The sequence below is a fragment of the Pogona vitticeps genome, chromosome 2 (assembly GCF_051106095.1).
Source record: "Pogona vitticeps strain Pit_001003342236 chromosome 2, PviZW2.1, whole genome shotgun sequence".
Taxonomy (NCBI): Eukaryota; Metazoa; Chordata; class Lepidosauria; order Squamata; family Agamidae; genus Pogona; species Pogona vitticeps.
The window spans coordinates 90,294,093-90,312,578 of NC_135784.1; the positions used below are offsets into that span (position 1 = coordinate 90,294,093).

The window sequence follows — 18,486 nt, forward strand, 5'->3', positions numbered from 1 at the left end:
TAATGGGAAGAAAATCTGAATAGAATACACATTATTCATATAAATAGAATTCATATTCATAGATTCTTCATTTGATACTAGCAACAGATAATCAATGAAAGCTAAAAGAAGAAAAAAAGAGGTAAACCAATCATCCAGATTTTGAAACATGTTTGCATTGATAAGTGTGGAGGTTTCAAGATATGACCATATTTCTACTAGCCACTAACTTGTTTAACTATCACATATTTTACATGTTTTTAAAGTATTTTAACTGTATTGTCAATTTTGTTTAAATTTCTAGTTTAATAATAATAATAATAATAATAATAATAATAATAATAATAATAATAATAATAATAATAATAATAATAATAATAATTGCCCAGAGTTGTCAGATGGCCAGTATAAAAGCAAAATAAACAAATACATAAAAATAAAATAAATCAAATCTCCCTGGTCCTGGCTCGCTTGCACTGGCTGTGTACATGCTTCCATACCAAATTCAAGGTGTTAATGTTGACATATAAAGCCCCGAACAGTAAGGGACCTTGTTACGTATGACAGCACCTCTCCCTGACATCTACCTACCACTCAGACTTTCCAGGCTTCAATGCCCTGGGGAGGCCAGAAAGTCTATGACTACAAACTGGGCCACCACGAGAGACTGTTGTGTTTTCCATAACCACTACAGGCAGCACAGGTTTGAGCTGGGATATCGCTTGCTTTCTTGGAATTAGAGTATAGCCTACGTCTGTCTTCAGAAGTGAGCTTTACTGTGTTAAGTGGGACTAACTACTGAATAGGTAAACGTGTACAGCACTGGATACAAAAAGAATCAGGCTAGCTCAAAGGAAATAGATTTCATCAATCACAATCAGATAGATTGTACAGAACCTTTAGGCCAAAGAGACTCCCGGCAGATTTATTATAGAAGAAAAGCAAAAATAGATACAAGGGGAATGCTACCATGTCTCAAGCAATAGGCAGAATGGGGATACGGCTGTGTCTTCCTCCCAGCAGTAGACAGAAAGAGGGTGATGCCATGTCTCACAGCAATGCAAGTCTCATGGCATATATTAAGAAGAAATATACGTGAGCTTCAACATATAAACATGTAAAGCTTAAGGAAAATAATAATTAACCCTACTCAGTAATTATTATTTTTTTGCCATTATGGGTTTGATAACTGGGCTACCTGAGAGTACAAATGCTATACATTTTTATGTGATGTAATTGAAATAGATGAAACACTTCTTGTGTTTATTTTTTACTTTTGAATTCTCCAAAGTATTATGACATATAAAGAATCCAAAAACTGTAAAGGATGTAAAACAACAAATGTGTATCATTTAACATAATTTGTCAGTGTAAATCTGTTCCTAATGGATTGGTTGACATCTAATGCCAAATCCTGGGTTGTTGTTTTTTTACTATGTCAGTTAGCCTTGCACTCACACACTCCCATCTTCTTAGTTGTGTGTGTGTGTGTGTGTGTGTGTGTGTGTGTGTGTGTGTGTGTGTGTGTGTGTGTGTACGTACACTGGTGCATGCGTGCACATATGCGTGTGTCTGCATGTGTGCGCGCGTGCATGCACATACATATGTATGTATTGAATATGCCACCTTTCTCCCAGGGACACAGGGTAGCTTAAATATAGCTTACAGCCAAGTACTACATAAAGCACAATAAATTATAAATACTGAAACAGGTTGGAAGAACTACTAAAATATCTCAGTTGAAATTATAGTAAGAATTTACATTAGAAATGAAAGGAAATCAACACAATCATTTGAAATCGCTGTTCTTACTGCAGGCAAGCAGTAGCTGAAATCCTTGATAAATATAAAGGACTTGGCCTGCCCATGGAAAGAGTGGGGTCAGCTTAGCATCCCTTGGTGGAGAGTTCCTCACGGCCTCATCAAAGTTCCTCATGGCCTCATCAAAGAGACCTCCAAGGGTGGCCCAATTGAAAGAATGAACCCTCCTGCAGATATCAAAGCCTGGACATGTTTGTATGGGAGAATACATACTTTCTGACTAAAACTGCATGTTGTTTAGTTGTTAAGTCATATCCGACTCTTAGTGACCTCATGGACTAGAGCAGCCAAGCCCTCCTGTCTTCCACTGCCTCCCAGAGTTTGATCAAAGTCATGCTGGTGACTTTGATGACACCGTCCGGCCATCTCATCCTCTGACGTCCCCTTCTCCTCTTGCCTTCACATTTTTCCTGCATAGGGTGGCTTTAATTATACACTGCAATTAGCACTTTTGAGTTCTGTGTGGAAAAGGACTGGCAGCCAATGGTGCTGTTGTAACATGAGATTTTTATTTATTTAGATTTATTTATTTAATTTATTTATTTAGTTTGCTTTTATAGTGTGGTTGGAGCTCTACATTAGAGAAACCAAACAGCCACTAAACATGAGAATGGCCCAGCACAGGAAGGGCAACAGGTTAGGACCACAATCAGCAGTGTTCCTTCAATTGCATTCAATGACCAAGAGGTAGTCATTTTGGACCTAGAAGATAGGTGGTTTGAGGAGTCCATACATGTGCATATTGAAAGTCCCTCACTCAACTGGGTGGAGGCCTTAGAGACAATCTGTCTCTTATTTATCATGCTGCCCTTTCATCTGTCCCTAGAAAGATCTGGACCACACACACCACAAAGAATGCTGTTAACGACCATAAATGGCTCATGACAATAGGTGGAGAAGGACGGCAGAAGTGGGATTTTCACTCACCCCAGTCCTTTGTCTATCTAACAAGCCTATTCAGACCAGGGGAAGTGAAAAGTTAGGTTACTTACCTGTAACTTTGGTTTTTCTAGTGGTACTCTGTGAATTCACACAAATGGGTTATCCTCCGCCTGCGCAGGAACGTCTGGAAGATTCTAGAGCTTAAGAAAAAACAGTCAATTAGCTCCCCCTCGCGGGTATATAAGCCCCGCCTCCTCCATCTTCCTTTCAGTTTCCTAATCTGCCGTTACCATAAACTAGATAAGCATAGTATCATAGAACGGTACCGTGATGGATAGAGGGGAGGAAGGGAGGGATGTGTGAATTCACAGAGTACCACTAGAAGAACCAAAGTTACAGGTAAGTAACCTAACTTTCTTCATAGTGGTCTTTGTGAATGCACACAAATGGGTGAATAACAAGTTTTACTCACCGGCAGGAAGGCCATCATGGTATCATAGATGACAGTATCGCCCGTCCAAATGGCGCATCATTTTTGGCTCTGACCTCCAGTCGGTAGTGTCTGGCAAACGTCAGAGGGATAGCCCAGGTGGCTGCCTTGCAAATGTTCTGCAGTTGGACACCTTTGAATAGGGCTGCCGAGGTGGAAACCGCTCTGGTGGAATGTGCCTTTAATCCCTCTGGAAGGAGTTTCTTGGCCAGCTGGTAAGCCAGGTGAATGAGCTGAACAATCCACCATGATATTGATTGAGAAGAAGCAGGAACACCTTTGTGCGGTCCGTGGTAACATAAGAAGAGATGTGTAGAGTGTCGGATGGACTTGGTGTGGTGTAGGTAGAAGGCAAGGGGCCTTCTAACATCAAGAGAATGAAGTTTGCGCTCCATCGGGATGGAGGAGAGCCCCGTTGTTCTGCGACAGGAGGGACGGTATCTGAGGAAGCTGGTAAACTTCTTGTGCTATGTCCGATAGGTGAGCAAACCACGGTTGCCTCGGCCACCAAAGGGCGAAGAGGAATGCATCTGTACCGTACCGCATTATCCTGGTCACAGTCCTGAGAAGCAGTGGTATTGGAGGAAACCGATACGTTAGTTCCCCCAACCATGGTATGAGGATGGCGTCTCCCAGGGAGGCAGCGTCCATGCCCGCCCTGGAGCAGTATTGGACACACTTGGTGTTGTGGTGGGACGCAAAAAGGTCCAGTGTGGGCTGTCCCCATCATGTGCAGATATCTCGAAAGACCATCTGGTTCAATGCCTACTCATGCATCCTGGTGGGGAGCCTGCTCAGGTGGTCCGCCAGAGAATTGTCCTTGGAAATGATGTGGATCGCCTGTGGGAAAACATTGTGGGAGCGACACCATTTCCAAAACTTGATGCTCAGCTGGAGGAGACACACTGATCGCGTTCCACCTTACCTGTTGATGTAGTGCACCACTGTGGTATTATCCGTTACCAGTTGCACAGCATGGCCTTGGATGCAAGGGAGGAAGGACTGAAAAGCCTTCATGACAGCTAGCAGTTCTAGTTGATTGATGTGCAAGGTCTTTTGGGTTGGGGTCCAAAGACTGTGAGCACGGAGGTTCTGGCAATGCACACCCCCACCCTGAGAGGCTGGCGTCGGTGACGACCTGTATGGACAGGTGAGGGGAGTGGAACGGTCTTCCCCGTGACAGGTTGTTGGAGCTGAACCACCAGGTGAGGCACTGCGTGACCTGAGGAGGGATTCTCAACCTCTTGGACTGCGGGTCTGTCACGGGATCGAACTGGGTGATGAACCAAGACTGCAGGGGTCTGAGTTTGAGTATGGAGTACGGTACCACCGTGGTAGTGGATGCCATGAACCCTCGAACATGTTGGATGTAGTGTGATGTGAGTATGGCACACGGCTTGAGCTTGCACATGGCTGCTTTGATCTTTTGAATCCGTTGTGGTGGGAGAAAAGCCCTTGTGTGAACAGAGTCCAAGGTTGCTCCTATGTAGGAGACTACTTGAGAAGGTATGAGATTGGATTTTTTTTTGCATTGATTTTTAGTCCTAATTTCTTTAGAGTGGACAGGGTGAATCCCATGGCCGAGAGTGCTTCGTGATAGGATCGGGCCACCAGAAGCCAGTTGTCGATGTAAGGAAAGATTTTTATTCTTTGGGTTCGTAGGTACGTGACAACTGGTGCCATGCATTTTGTGAATGTCCTGGGGGCCGTTGAAAGCCCGAACGGTAAGACAGTGAATTGGAAGGTATCGTGGTGGAACCAGAACGGAGGAAGTTTTGATGAGACGGGTGGATGGAGATATGGAAGTATGCGTCATGCAGATCGATGGTGACCAGTTTCCCTGAGACAAGAGGGGAAGAATGGAGTCAAGGGTGAGCATATGGAATTTCTTGTGAAGTATGTACCGGTTGAGGTCTCGTAAGTCCATGATGGGTCTTATGCTCCCATCGTTCTTGGGGACTGCAAAGTAGTGTGAGAAAAAACCATCGGTACTGTCAGATGGAATTTGGATTATGGCCTCTTTAGATAACAGGGATAAGATTTCCAAATGCAGCGGCTTGGAAAAGGGAGTAGGTCTGATTTTATTTGGTGGAGGGATGCGGAAAAATTCTATCCTATATCCATGTTGAATGATATTAAGGACCCACATATCAGTAGTGATGTTTTTTCATTCTCGTAAGAATGGAGATAATCTTGTATAGGAGGTAGATTCATGAGAATTGCTTAACCCTAAGCTGAGTCTTGCGAAAGGACTGCTTAGAGCTACGAAGGCGTTGTTGCTTGAACAGCGGCGTAGGAGGCTTCTGAACTTGGTAAGTGCGGACCTGCTGTTGCTTACTGTACCGAGAGGGCTGGTACTGTGGCTTTTTGTAGGCAGACTTACGGTACCTATACGGCTGGTATGGTATGTAAGATTTCGCCGTCTTTCTCATTTTATGGATATTGTCCATAGTCTCATCAGTTTTAGAGTTGAACAGTCCTGCATCATCGAAGGGAAGTTATTCCATCTTGGTTTCTTCAAGGATGTTGGCTGTTCTAAGCCAAGCGTGGCGTCTAACAGCAATGGCAGTCAGCATGGATTTAGAAGCAATGTCAGCTGTGTGTTTTGCAGTAAATCGCTGTTGCCTGGTAAGGGTGTTAGCCTCTTTATAAACATTAAGGGCTTCTGCTTTTGCGGGGTCAGGTAGTGATTGCACTACTGGAACTATCATGTCCTACAAGTGCTTCTGATAGGCACCCATCGCGGCCTGGTAGTAAGCAATTTTAATGAGCATTGCGGTGAAAGAATACAGCTTCTTATCAAAGGTGTCCGATTTCTTCCTGTCTTTGTCAACAGGTGTAACTGATGATCTGGTACGGGATTTGTACTGAGTAGTTTCAACCACAATGGAATTGGGTGAAGGATGCTTGGCCAGTAAGTCAGAGTCCAAACCATGAGTCTTATAGTGGTGCTCAAGCTTGCGTGGCACCTGTACCAATGTAGGAGGTTTGTCCCAAAAAGATTTTACCAGCTCAAACAGAGCAGGAATGAGACTGAGGCTAGGAGGAGAGGTCTTGTCCTGTTCCATATCATGGAAGACAAGGTCCCGTTCTTGTTGAGGGATTTGTGCATCAAGCTGTAGGGTTTTCACCATCCGCATAATAAGCTGTGCATAAGATGAAAAATCCTCTGACGAGGGCTGAGATGACGAGCCTTGGGCAGCAGTGTCAGGGGCATCGGTGGACACCGTAGATGGATTAGACGACTGTGAGGCGATCGAAGGAGAACGCCTCGGTACTGCATTTTCTGGTGCCATTTCCACATCCAATTGGGTGGATTGGGAGAAGGGCATGGTATCGTGTGCATCAGGACCAGAGTAGAGCGTTGTGGCTCAACCCAAAGAATGTCCTCCACTGTACTTAGCACGCTTGGGAAGTGCTGTAGGTACCATAGGAAATTGCCTCATGCGAGATCGTGCTTGAGGTGTGGAAAAGTCCTGCTGAGTATGTGGCTGACACGGGATAGAGGAAGCCACGGTATGGTGCCATGGTACTTGTGCCTGAGGCTCCGAATGGTAGGTGTAGCCTGGGTATGGACAGGGTTGGAATGGAGCGTAAAAAGAGTGGCCAAACTGTGGTAGTCCTTGCAGACAGTACCCATCGCCTCCATCCCGAGGCTGGTACGGAGCGAAATTTTTGCACTTCACCGTACGCTTCCTAGGAGTTTCATGATCAGACTCCTGTTCAGATGGAGACTTGGTATCAGCCCATCCTGAATATCGAGGGCTTGAGTGGGCAACGACCCGGCTGGCGTCTGGCTCAGCCTCAAATCATCCTGAGTTTGGCAGCATGCACATATGTTCCTGAGCCATCTGGGTTAAAGGAATGTGCTCCTCTGCATCAGAAAGTCCAATTGCTTCCCTTGAAGACTCCTCAAGCAATATTGAAGCAGCGGGAGGAGGTACAACAGGCAACTTAGCCGGTTTCTTATTGGTAGCCTTCTTTTTTGCAGGGCATGAAGGCGGTTTGGCTTTTGGTGGTTTGGAAGTGTTCTTAGCCTTAACCTGCCCAGAGACGGTAAGCAGCGGTTGATCTGCCGAGGAGTCCTGTTTAGAAGCCTCAGCACGCAGAGGTGACAGTGCTGTGAGGGAGGCACTTTCCATGTTTGGAGACAGAATCTTTTCATAAAGGAAAGCTCAAAGCCTTTGGCACCTCAGCTTAATTGCTTGCTTTGAAAAACCGTTGCAAGCAGAGCAAGACTGATCTTGATGCGATTCTCCAAGACAAAACAAGCATTTATCGTGTCCGTCTGATAAAGGGATTTTTTGGGAGCAGACGACACACTGCTTGAAGCCCCGAGGGGCCATAAACAAAAAGAAAAAGGGGGGATTGTTGATCGAGGGGGGGAATGTGACAGAACAAAAGAAGTAACTTAAAATCAGCACGTTCTGTCAAATAACCATAATTTAAGCTAAAGTAAATAATAAAAAAAGAGAAAAGAGTAGCTAGCTAGCTAAGTACTTAACGGTCGATAGCTCTGCTCTTCCTACATCCTACAGGAATGGCGGAAAAAGAGGAACTGAAAGGAAGATGGAGGAAGCGGGGCTTATATTCCCCGCAGGGGGAGCTAATTGACTCTTTTTTATTAAGCTCTAGAATCTTCCGGACGTCCCTGTGCAGGCGCAGGATAACCCATTTGTGTACATTCACAGAGACCACTACGAAGAACCAACCTGGACGATATACAGTATCAGGGGTCTCCTCCCAACACTCCTCAGACTGAAGAAGCTACTTAGATCTGTAGTGAAATGTTTCAACCTGATAAGAAAGAAGTCTAACTTTCAGATAACCTCACCTGGATGACTGAGAATCTTCACCGATTTTATGTTCCCTATAACCAGTCTTGATAAAGATTCTTCTCCCTCTTATCTCCCTTTATTAGTTTTATTCTCCCTTCTCCTTTTTTTTCCATAGTAGTGTTACCTCCTTAATTCAACAGTTTCATCTGTCCAATTCAATTGTTCATTTCTATTTAATTTAATCTGATTGCTACTTCCATTTGTTCAGTTTACAACTGCATGCAAAATAGAAAACTGTGATTTGCACTTGTTTTCTGGACCAAGGGTTCCAAAACAGTTTAAAACAATAATTTTTGTAAGATTAGAAAGCTAGCACAAATTGTTTTGCCAGAATGAGAGCAACAGCAAACAGACTTGACAAAACCATGGAATAAGTAATCAGAACAAAGTCGTCTAAAGGAAGATAGATCATTATTCCGGACACATTTTGGAAGTTTAATTATTCTGTCCTCTGGTGTTCCTCTGTTAATGTTTTCATTTGCTCCAAGGGGCAGCAGAGTTGAAACTAGGCCAGCTAAAGCAATGTGAAGCCCAAACATCTCCCAGTTTATTCATGAAAATTAAACAGAGTTATTCTTGTCCTAGCCTAACTTTATGCCCACATTCTGGTTATGTCTATTGGCTAGAAGAGGTCTGAATCTGATTTTTCTAAGCTCCCCTTTCATTCTGTCTGTTGTCCACTCCATTTTGGTTGTTTTGCCATCAGAGTTTAGGAAGCAGAGCAGATCTGCCAGCAGATCTCTGGAATCAGCTAACAGAAGAAGGTTTTGCTAACACAAGGACAGTTCCGCTGCACAAAAGGTTTCCTGGGGACAGAAGAGGATTTGCCTAATTCTAAACCCCCTACAAAGTGTGCATTTAACTTAGGATCTCACTGCCTGTGAGACTGATTTATTGGTTTTTGTGCTGTTGCTATTTTTTCTGTGTCATCTTATACTCCACTGTTGTGGAGTTGTTTGTTTCATGTTCTAAACTGCTTTGGATTTACCCTGAAATAGAGTTTTAAAATCTACAAAATAATACAAATAAAAGTTCACAAAGTTCCAAACTACATTTTGATACTGATCAAAAACTAAGCCGATGTTCTCTCCACCAGCACTAACATGCTCTGGTGGGGATCCTTTGCCCTCCCCTTCTGGTGAGAGTTGGGCAGGTGGGTGTGCCAGTAGGCACTACCTACAACGTTGGCTGGGGTGGGACCAGATACTGTATTTTTTCCATTTATAAGACAACCCTCCCTTTTCTAACCCCTGCCAGGCCCATGAAAGGGCTTCAGGATCAAAGGGGTGCAATCATACAGCCCTTTCACAGCTGCTTTACACAAAGGGAGCCTTCCCTCCCTTTTTGCTAAGCCCTGTGGCTTCACAAAAGACAGGGAAAAGCGGCTGCCTTCCGTGTATAAAACAACCCTCAATTTTTTGTCTAATTATATAAGGAAAAAGTGTCATTTTATAGACAGAAAAATGTGGTAGCTTTTGTAAAGCCGGTCTGCAACCAGCCAGCCCTCTTTTATTTCTGGAAACCCACCCACCACTGGGTCCAATGTGGCTGTAGTGAGCCGGACAAGAGTTTTGGGCCCTTCTCATGTAATTGCCTTGAAAAGGTTCACAGGTGTATTTTTGCCTATCCCACATTGCAGGTATGATTGGAAGTGGTGCTGTATTTGAATAGGTCACACTGGCGGGTAGTGCAGAATGGCAAGTGAGTATCGGTGAGTTCGCAATAGGCACAATGGTGTCATTGTGCCCAGTGTCACAGCAACTAGGACTCTGAGATTCACTTGTCATGATGAATGTGCAGGGGGAGGGCAGTCCTGGATGATGTCCATCTAAATTCAGGAGAACTGGATATTGGGATGATAGAGAATGTCCCCCAGTTTTAGCTGGCATGGTATAATCTATCCAGAGGACAGCTCCGACCAAGGGCTTGGGACTAACCTGTTTGGGGACAGAGGAACATTCAGAGATACCCTGGCACCTGCTCAAAGATCCACATTATGGTTTAGGCTGCTCTGCAGACTGAGGGAGGTTGAAAATAAGAATTAATAAAGTGTAGCCCTAGTCAACTCTATTGCTGGTGTCCATCTCTTTATTCTGGGAGTGGGAGGGCAAAGTGTCATGAGCAAGATACATATAGGCGCTCTGCTACATGTCCAAACTCCCACCTCCACCACAACTCTAATGTTGCTAAGCAGTGATTATGATTTTTGCAGAAGGCAACTCTTTTGAGGATCCTGTTCTGTATACATTGGAGATAGTTGTGACACTTCAGGCTGCAAATAGCAAAGCAAGTAAGCTCTTCACAGGTTATGATGTTGCAGCTCAGAGGTTTCTCCACCACACTAACACCGCATCTGTTCATCTGTTCATCTGTCCCTCCAACATGATGAATCTAAGCATGTTTCATATCAAACCTTTGTACAAATACATTTGAGTTAGGTGTTGATAAAATACACTAAATGCCAGAATACATATAAGTACAGCCTTCATTTTCACTGCTAATTCTCATGCCATTCAAATGAACACATAAGCCTCTGCTATGAATATTTAGAAATGCTTCTTTATTATCTAAAAGTTAAGTACCTCAGCTTAATCCTCCATCTGCAAATACAAATGCAAACTGGAAGAGGGACTCTGAATAATTCTTATTGAAGTTGTGCTTTAATGGCACATTAATGCTTTTTTGACACTCCTGCCTCTGATCAATATATAAATGCCAATGGCTAACTTGCTCTGTTTACATAATTTTAACAAGAATTGTGCACAACTCTTAGGTATGCAGTGTGGACCATGCAACAGCTTTTTGTAAAAAAAAAAAATCAATAGGGAATGAAAAGAGTTTTGATGGAATCACAATCCTCACATAAATTGTCCATTTTGTACTTCCCAAGACTCACTGAAAGACAGAACACACCTGACATATAAGACCTATAATAAAACATGCATTAAACTGTGCATGTGTTTTTAAAAAATGCAAACAGAGGAACTGTGTAAAATTGCAAAAGTACACTTTAGTAAAAATCAAAAATGTGAGGAAAATGTGTGTAACTGAATGTTTATATTATGAGAAATGAACACACACAAAAAATACTGATTTTGATACAAAAGTCCCACAGGTAATAAAGGATGAGACTGAAACATGGGTTAGAATACAATAAATGAAATGAAGTTGAAACTGAAGGTTTTTCATCTTCCGAGTTACTATCAGCGTTCCCACTCAGTGTGAGCAATTTCCATCCATCATAGGGACAAACTAGACCTGGATATCATTCCGGGTTGTTTTATTCTATAGTTTCAGAGTGGAATAAAGTAAGTTTAACAAAAACAAAACAACAAAGCAAAGCAAAACGAAACCAGCCTCAGCATGCTTCCATTCAAAATGGAGAGATCACTGTTCTTTCTTTTTGTCTTGAATGAATTTTCAGTGTTAAGGAAGATGTGGAAAATGATTTAAAATTATGAGTGGAGAAAGACATATGAGGCTCCCAGAACATTCTCTGAAAGTAGCAGGGTAAAGCTTCATCTGCAAGTGCTTCTGCTTGTTTTTACTGCCACTGTCTAACATGTTGATGCCTCTGAAAATTATCTAATCTGGCAATTCCACATTGTCATTTGGCCAAAGAAAAGGCTTTTTTAAGATGAGATGAAAAGTATTAAAGGAACAGATGTAACCTGTAAGTCACACATTCTCTCTCCCACTAGAAAACAGAAGACTAGGCTAAACAAGAATGTCCCACATCTACACTAAAACACTTAAGTAATGTGTCAGTGTTAATATAAATATGAATCCAATGAGCCAACAACATCACACATTAGACTGGGCATATACATGAAAAAGAGATTATTGGGGACAACAGAAAAAGTCACAGCTGAATTTTCAGACTCCTGGACAAAAATGGCAATATTACAAATCTGTATTATGCCGCTGCTGACTAGGGCTATGGATCATATTTAGTGGAATGCCAAAAACATTAATATTTGTGCAACTCTATGGCACCTGTAGGGCTAAACAAATGGGGCCTTGTGTTAACCTAGCATTCATGAGTTTCATGGGATTTAAAATGTTAAAATAAAAATGACATGACACAACTAAGAGTGGGGAAAAATAAAGAGTAACTATAATACCCTAATAGGGAGTGATCTGGCACTAAAGGAAAAAGACTGACTACACAGAAGAGTTCCATCTGTTAGTTGGAAGCAGCAGCATCAGTTAGTTAGATATTGTGGTCTCTCAAGATATTTTTCTATTTTGTTCCTCTCTTCCAAGGCATTAGCTATTCGACCCAATTTTGTTTCATCCGCAAATTTGTTAAGTATTCTCTGCATTCCCCCATCAAAGTCATCAATAAAAATGTTGAAGAGCGCTGGGCCTAGGACTAAGCCTTGTGGTTCCCCACTTGCTATTTTCTCCCAGTTTGAGAACAAGCCACCACTGGTAAGCACTCTCTGAGAATGATTCTCTAACTCATTGTGCAGGTATAGTTGCCCTATCCAACTCACACCTGGTTGGCTTACTAATCAGAATATGACGGGACATAGGTTTTCCTCCAGTCAAGATATATTACAGCTACAGCATTCCCATCATCTACCAGGGAGGTTACCCAATCAAAAAATGAGATAAGATTAGTCTAGCAGGATTTGTTCTTGACAAATCCTTATCAGTTTCTAGTTATTATTACATTGTTTTCAAGGACCTTACAGAGTGATTGGTTTATAATCTGCTCCAGAATTTTGTTTGGAATTGATGTCAGGCTGATTGGTCTGTAGTTCCCAGGTTCCTCTGTTTTTGCCCTTTTGAAGACAAGGACAACATTTATTTTCTTTGTCTTTTTCTACGTACCTATCTGAAGAATGTATTTTTGTTGCTTTTAGCATCTCTTTCTAACCTGAGCTTATTCTCAACTTTTGTCTTCTTAATGCCATCCCTGTAATTCCTTGCTACTTGTCTGTACTCTTTCTTTGTGGCCTGGCCTTCCTTCTATTTCCTATACAGTTTGTGTCCTTTTTTTGTTTTGAGGTCCTTTCTTAGCTTTTTCTGAAGCCACACTAGTCTTTTTTGCTGTCTTCCAACTTTTTTGTTGCTGGAATTGTTTTCAGTTGTACCTTTTGAATATTCTTTTAAAGAAACTCCCACCCATCTTGGACTCATTTTCTTATTCAGATCTCTTGCCATGGTACCTTACCATCATTATTCTGAGTTTATTAAAATAGATTTTTCTAAAATCCAATATACGCATGTGGCTGCACTCTGCTTTTGCTTTCTTTGAAATTAAAGAATTCAAGTAGAACATGGTCAGATCCACTTAATGCCAATTCCTCCACCAAGTCATCTCTATCAGTTAGAATCCAGATCAAGGATAATTATTCTTCTAATTTCTTTCTTCAGGTTTTGTAAGAGAAAAATATCAGCCACACGAGCCAGTTATTTCTTGAAAGGGCCGTATTTGGAATAATTTGTCTCCCAGATACCAAGATAATTACAATCTCCCATTACTACTGCATCATGTATCTTTGGGCATGTCATGAGAATGGCAGATAGTCAGATTCCAAAAGATCTCCTGTATGGAGAATTAGTGCAGAGAAACTGCCCCAGAGGGAGACCACAGCTGTGATACAAGGATATCTATAAGCGGGATCTGAAGGCCTTAGAAATAGACCTCAACAGATGGGAAACTCTGACATCTGAGCGTTCAGCCTGGAGGCAGGCGGTGCAGAATGACCTCTCCCAATTTGAAGAGAGACTTGTCCAGCAGGCTGAGGCAAAGAGTCCTGGAACCAGCAAAATCAGGGAGCTGGACAGGGGACAGGTTGTATTTATTAAGTGTGGAAGGGATTGTCACTCTCGAATCGGCCTCCTCAGCCACACTAGACGCTGTTCCAAGTCCTCCATATGCAGCACGTTACTATAGTCTCTCAAGATTGAAGGATGCCTAAAACCAGGCTCTAAAAAGGGTGCCCTCTGAAGGACGATGACTTGCTGAGAGAACAGTAGCATTTTCTTTCTTTTTAACAGCAACATATGAAGAGGCAACATTGAAAAATGCTTTTCAGTATTGAAAAAGAGAGGTCTAGAGTTCTGTCAATTTTCATTCATGGGTTACAACTCTTAGAATGCCCTAGCCGTAACCCTCTGGAATTCTTGGAGAATTCTGGGGTTTGCAGTCCACGTACACCTCACAGAAGATCATTCCAACATAGAGACTTGACTCACAATGACCACTTTCAAGCACACATCTCTAGCTAGATGGTGTAGAAAGGGATCCTGAGAGAATACAGTGGTACCTCGACTTACGATCATAATCCATTCCAGAAGATGGGTGTAACTTGAAATGATTGTAAGTTCAAGCACCATTTCCCATAGGAATACATTGAAATCTCATTAATCTGTTCCGGCTGAAAATAATAATAATAATAATAATAATAATAATAATAATAATAATAATAATAATAATAATAATAATAATAATAATAATAATAATAATAATAATAATAATAATAATAATAATAATAATAATAATAATAATAATAAACAAAAACAAAAGCTACCCTCCCCAAAAAAGAGCAGGCCCCCCAAAACCCAAACCCACCCTGCAAAACAAAGTAAATGTGCTTAATCAGGAGCAGAAAGCAGCACCAGGCAGTCTGAAGCCTCCACCAATGCACACTCTCTAACCGTTGGGGCGAAAGAGCTACAAAGAAGCAGCCTCTTCACCGAACAACAGTTAGTACCTACAGTACATTTAAATTCCCTGCCTTTTTCCCCTGCTTCTTTTCTGTTTACAACTTGAAGCTCCGGCCACAAATCAAAGCAAGATTTAGCAGCCGGAGCTGGTTGCAACTCGAAATGTTTGTATGTTGGCCCAGTCGTACGTCAAGGCACCACTGTCATTTTAATCTCCTTGGCTCCTCAGCCTTACTCTTCTCCTCCCCTTCCATATCTCGTAGCAGAATAGGGAAAGCCGCTCCTGCTGTGTTGCCTTCTCCTTCTCCACTTCCTGAAACCAGGGGAGGGGAGGGCCATTTATTCTGACATTGTCACTTCCATTGGTGGTAGTAGGGAGAAGGATTGATGGACCAGGGTATGCAGCCAGCTATTTCACTTCCTCTGATTGGTCACCAAGTTGTCTTCCTCTTTGGAGAGCAACTTTGGTTAGTATAACATCCAGCCTGTGGTTATACTCACCAACTGTTTTGTAGGGTTTCAGTTTTGCTTTTTACTTAGTTCTAATTAAAGTATTATTCAGTTAGCATTTTGATTTGTTTCTTCTGCTGGATCAATACAACTGCCAGTATTTACAAAATGACCAACTCACCTCAAAGCTTTATTTTTCTAGACCTCTGGCAGTGAATTTGTGAGTTTTGTCTCTGAAATTAATTTCTCTTGCAAATCCTTACTCACATAACAGGATCAGACTGGACCTCTGGGTCAAAGAAAAATGTACCCTTTCTGTACCCAGCCCCTTTATACTTAAGCACTGGAGTCTGAATAATGAAAACTCTCAAAAAGTGTGCAGAACTATTAAATTTATATTTAATCCATATACCTTGCTAGCAACTACTTGAGATTAACCATTATGTCCAGCTAGCACTGGTGGGTTTTGTTTTTAAAGAGATGTATGCATACTCTAGGTATTAAAACTAATTTAGAAATATAAAATCTATTTGCTGTCTCTCTTCACAATTCCCTTATTAATGTCAGGTCACTCTCTCAGTAATTCCAGGTCACTTGTCTTTTGTTTTGTTCAGTGTTTGTAATTTTCAAAGTACAGTCAGTTTCTCAGAAACTGAAACCGTATTTAGTCCCTTGATTGTTTTTACTATTAAAATTAATATTTAAGTGTAGGGGGAAGTAGGGTGTTTAGAAAATGAAATTATTCCTTAAACTGCAGACTGCTGCAATAAAGATTATGTCACTCACATGTTCCACTCAAATAAAAAGGATGACCTGTGTGGCCATTACAAAATATAAATACTGTACAGGAATAGGCAGTGCCTCTATAGGACAAACATTTTTGGCAACATAAATTTTGCCAGGCACTTCTGTCTTAGATGAGGCAGGAAGTTGTTTTAAAGTTACAGCTGTGGGTTGGATTTTACACTCCAGTTCTTCAAACAGTACTGCCCTACCCCTGCTTTCCTGGCCAAGCAGAAACATCTCTGTTTTGAAGAACAGCCAAACGGAGAAAAAGTGTGTGCGTGTGCATGCATAGCCTGTCCCCTTTGTTTGAAGAACTGGAGTGTGAAATCCAACCCACAGCTGCCCACAGCTGGTAACTTTAAAACAACTTTCTGCCTCATCTAAGACAGAGGTGCCTGGCAAAATTCATTTACATCGAAAAATAACCTCCTGGCAAATCCTATCTGTTCGGACTTTGGGTACTTGCTTTGAAGAAGTAGGATTTACCCATGACAGTTCGCATAGTGTATGTTTTTTTATTAGTGGCCTATAAAGGTATTATCTATTCTCACATTTGTCACTGACATCTCTTCATCATAGACCCAGTATGGACACAAGCAAAGAGAAAATCAAGAAGTTATGATATTGAACAGTGGTTCTCAACTGTTGATATCTTATATGCCACCAATCACTATATCCTGTGCCTCGCCTTGATAGACACAAATGCCCACAAATGACATTCTCAGTAAGATGATGAGAAGGCAGAATAGGGACGGAGTATTCAAAGTTAATATGAGCATGCCAAAAGGACATAGATGGGTAGCACACACTGTCCAATTCCTCATTACTTGATGTCCATGCCACTCCCATGCTACTGCTTCTCCAAAGAGTAGGAAAAGCACTTCACAGCACTCTGAGAGTCTCAAGAATCTCTGCAACTTACAAAGGTAAAGTCTATGAGAAGGTGAGTCCTAAAGCCCATTAGACAGTACAGAGAAAGCCTACAACAGAACTATCATTCGCATGGGCCTTTGTGAGTTGCAGAGATCCTTAGGACATCCCACCGGGCAGCAGGGCACCTTTCTTACCAATTCAAAGCAGCAGCAGCATGAGAACAGCATGGAGGTAAAGAAGGATAATTCCTAGTTTGGGACTCTCACTCCCATAATTCTATCACAGGGTTCTGAGTGAATTATGGGGCAGTAAGTCCTAAAATTCTGAATGTTCCATCCTTAATAAAAACACAATACTAACAACCTGGAAGAAACAGCATGAATGTGGTAAACAGCTTTATAAAGTAAAAAACAAAGTATTTAAAAACAAAGGACAAAGGTGCTTTTAACATAACACTGCTCTATACTTGGAAGAGGTAAATGATTTGCCCATTTTACTGCTGGATTTGAGACATCTCCCCAAGGTAAAGCAGGCAAGGGAAAAAGGAGGACCATCAAGTTTGGAAAAGGCTGAAAAAGAGCTATTTAAGACTGTCTTGCCTTTCACGGCCACATGATTTTTGTTAGCCTCTTCTGAATAAATGCTCCACCTGCACCTTCCACCAAGCATGTGAGACCAGTCTTTACACAGAAGCAGGCCTTTCTTATTAGAATTCACTTGCCAGGAGAACTGATATTAATTAACTGAAATGACATTACATCTACAAACCAAAATCCTCATAAGCTACCATTTAATCTCAGTGATAATTAACTCATAGGAATACACACAAGTCCTAATCACAGTTAGCTAATTTTGCAGAGAAGAGAGAGAGAGAAAATGATACCTTAAGAGTGACTCGCTAAACCACACTAAAGGGGAAGTTTACTTTTAGGGATTAACAAAGAATGTCATGGATTTAATAACCTTTTTCTAAACCTTTGCAGACTTGCACTGGCCAAAGGGTATGGGGGAACAGGTTCACCTTTTGGGGTTCTGTCTTGTCCTTTGCTGCAGTTGTTGTTTATTTGTTCATATTGATTGGGAGGAGACATATATTATACCAGCTTCAGGCTGGCATAGAGAGGATGCCTGGTACTGATGCTCCTCTGGTACGTTATGTCAGATCCCAGTGACCTAAAGCCTCCTTCATCTACAGTCACCATATACCAGGGCTTTAACTCCAAGCAGTTGAATCTGTGTATCATACAAAACAAGTACATTGTCATTACACCTTACTCTCTTGAAGAGGAATCTTATCATAATGAACCTCCAATATTAAAAAATTAAATGAAAGCTGCTCTGTTAGCATTAGGAAAAAATATCACTAAGGTTTGATGACATGCCGATAGAACTATTTTAAGATGCAGATATGGAATCTGTCCAGATCCTAACAAGAATATGCCAACAAATATGGAAAACAAAGCAATGGCCCACAGGCTGGAAATATTCCATATACAACCTGGAATTAGATTTAGGAGGATTGAAAATTGGTGGAAGGAACATCAGTAATTCAAGATATGCAGATGATATCATCTTACTGGCAGAAAGTATCAGTGACTTGAAATGACTTCTGATGAAATTGAAAAAACAAAGTGTCAAGGCAAGATTTCAAGTTGATGATTAAGAAGACCAATGAAGAAATAGAAA

General features: G+C 41.6%; 1 protein-coding gene across 21 annotated transcripts in view; it reads right to left on the reverse strand.

Moving 5' to 3' along the window:
- The window catches only part of SGCD (sarcoglycan delta), a 631,892-nt gene that overhangs the window by 539,683 nt on the left and 73,723 nt on the right, over positions 1-18,486 (reverse strand). For 2 of the 21 annotated variants that reach the window (XM_072989993.2, XM_072990005.2), the window contains exon 1: positions 2,793-2,883. The exons of 18 other annotated variants lie outside the window; for them this stretch is intronic. The gene's annotated coding sequence lies outside the window, so the exon portion shown is untranslated. Of the gene's footprint in view, positions 1-2,792; positions 2,884-17,821; positions 18,034-18,486 lie in introns of those variants that run through there. One more of the 21 variants, XM_078385605.1, reaches the window with a different exon arrangement.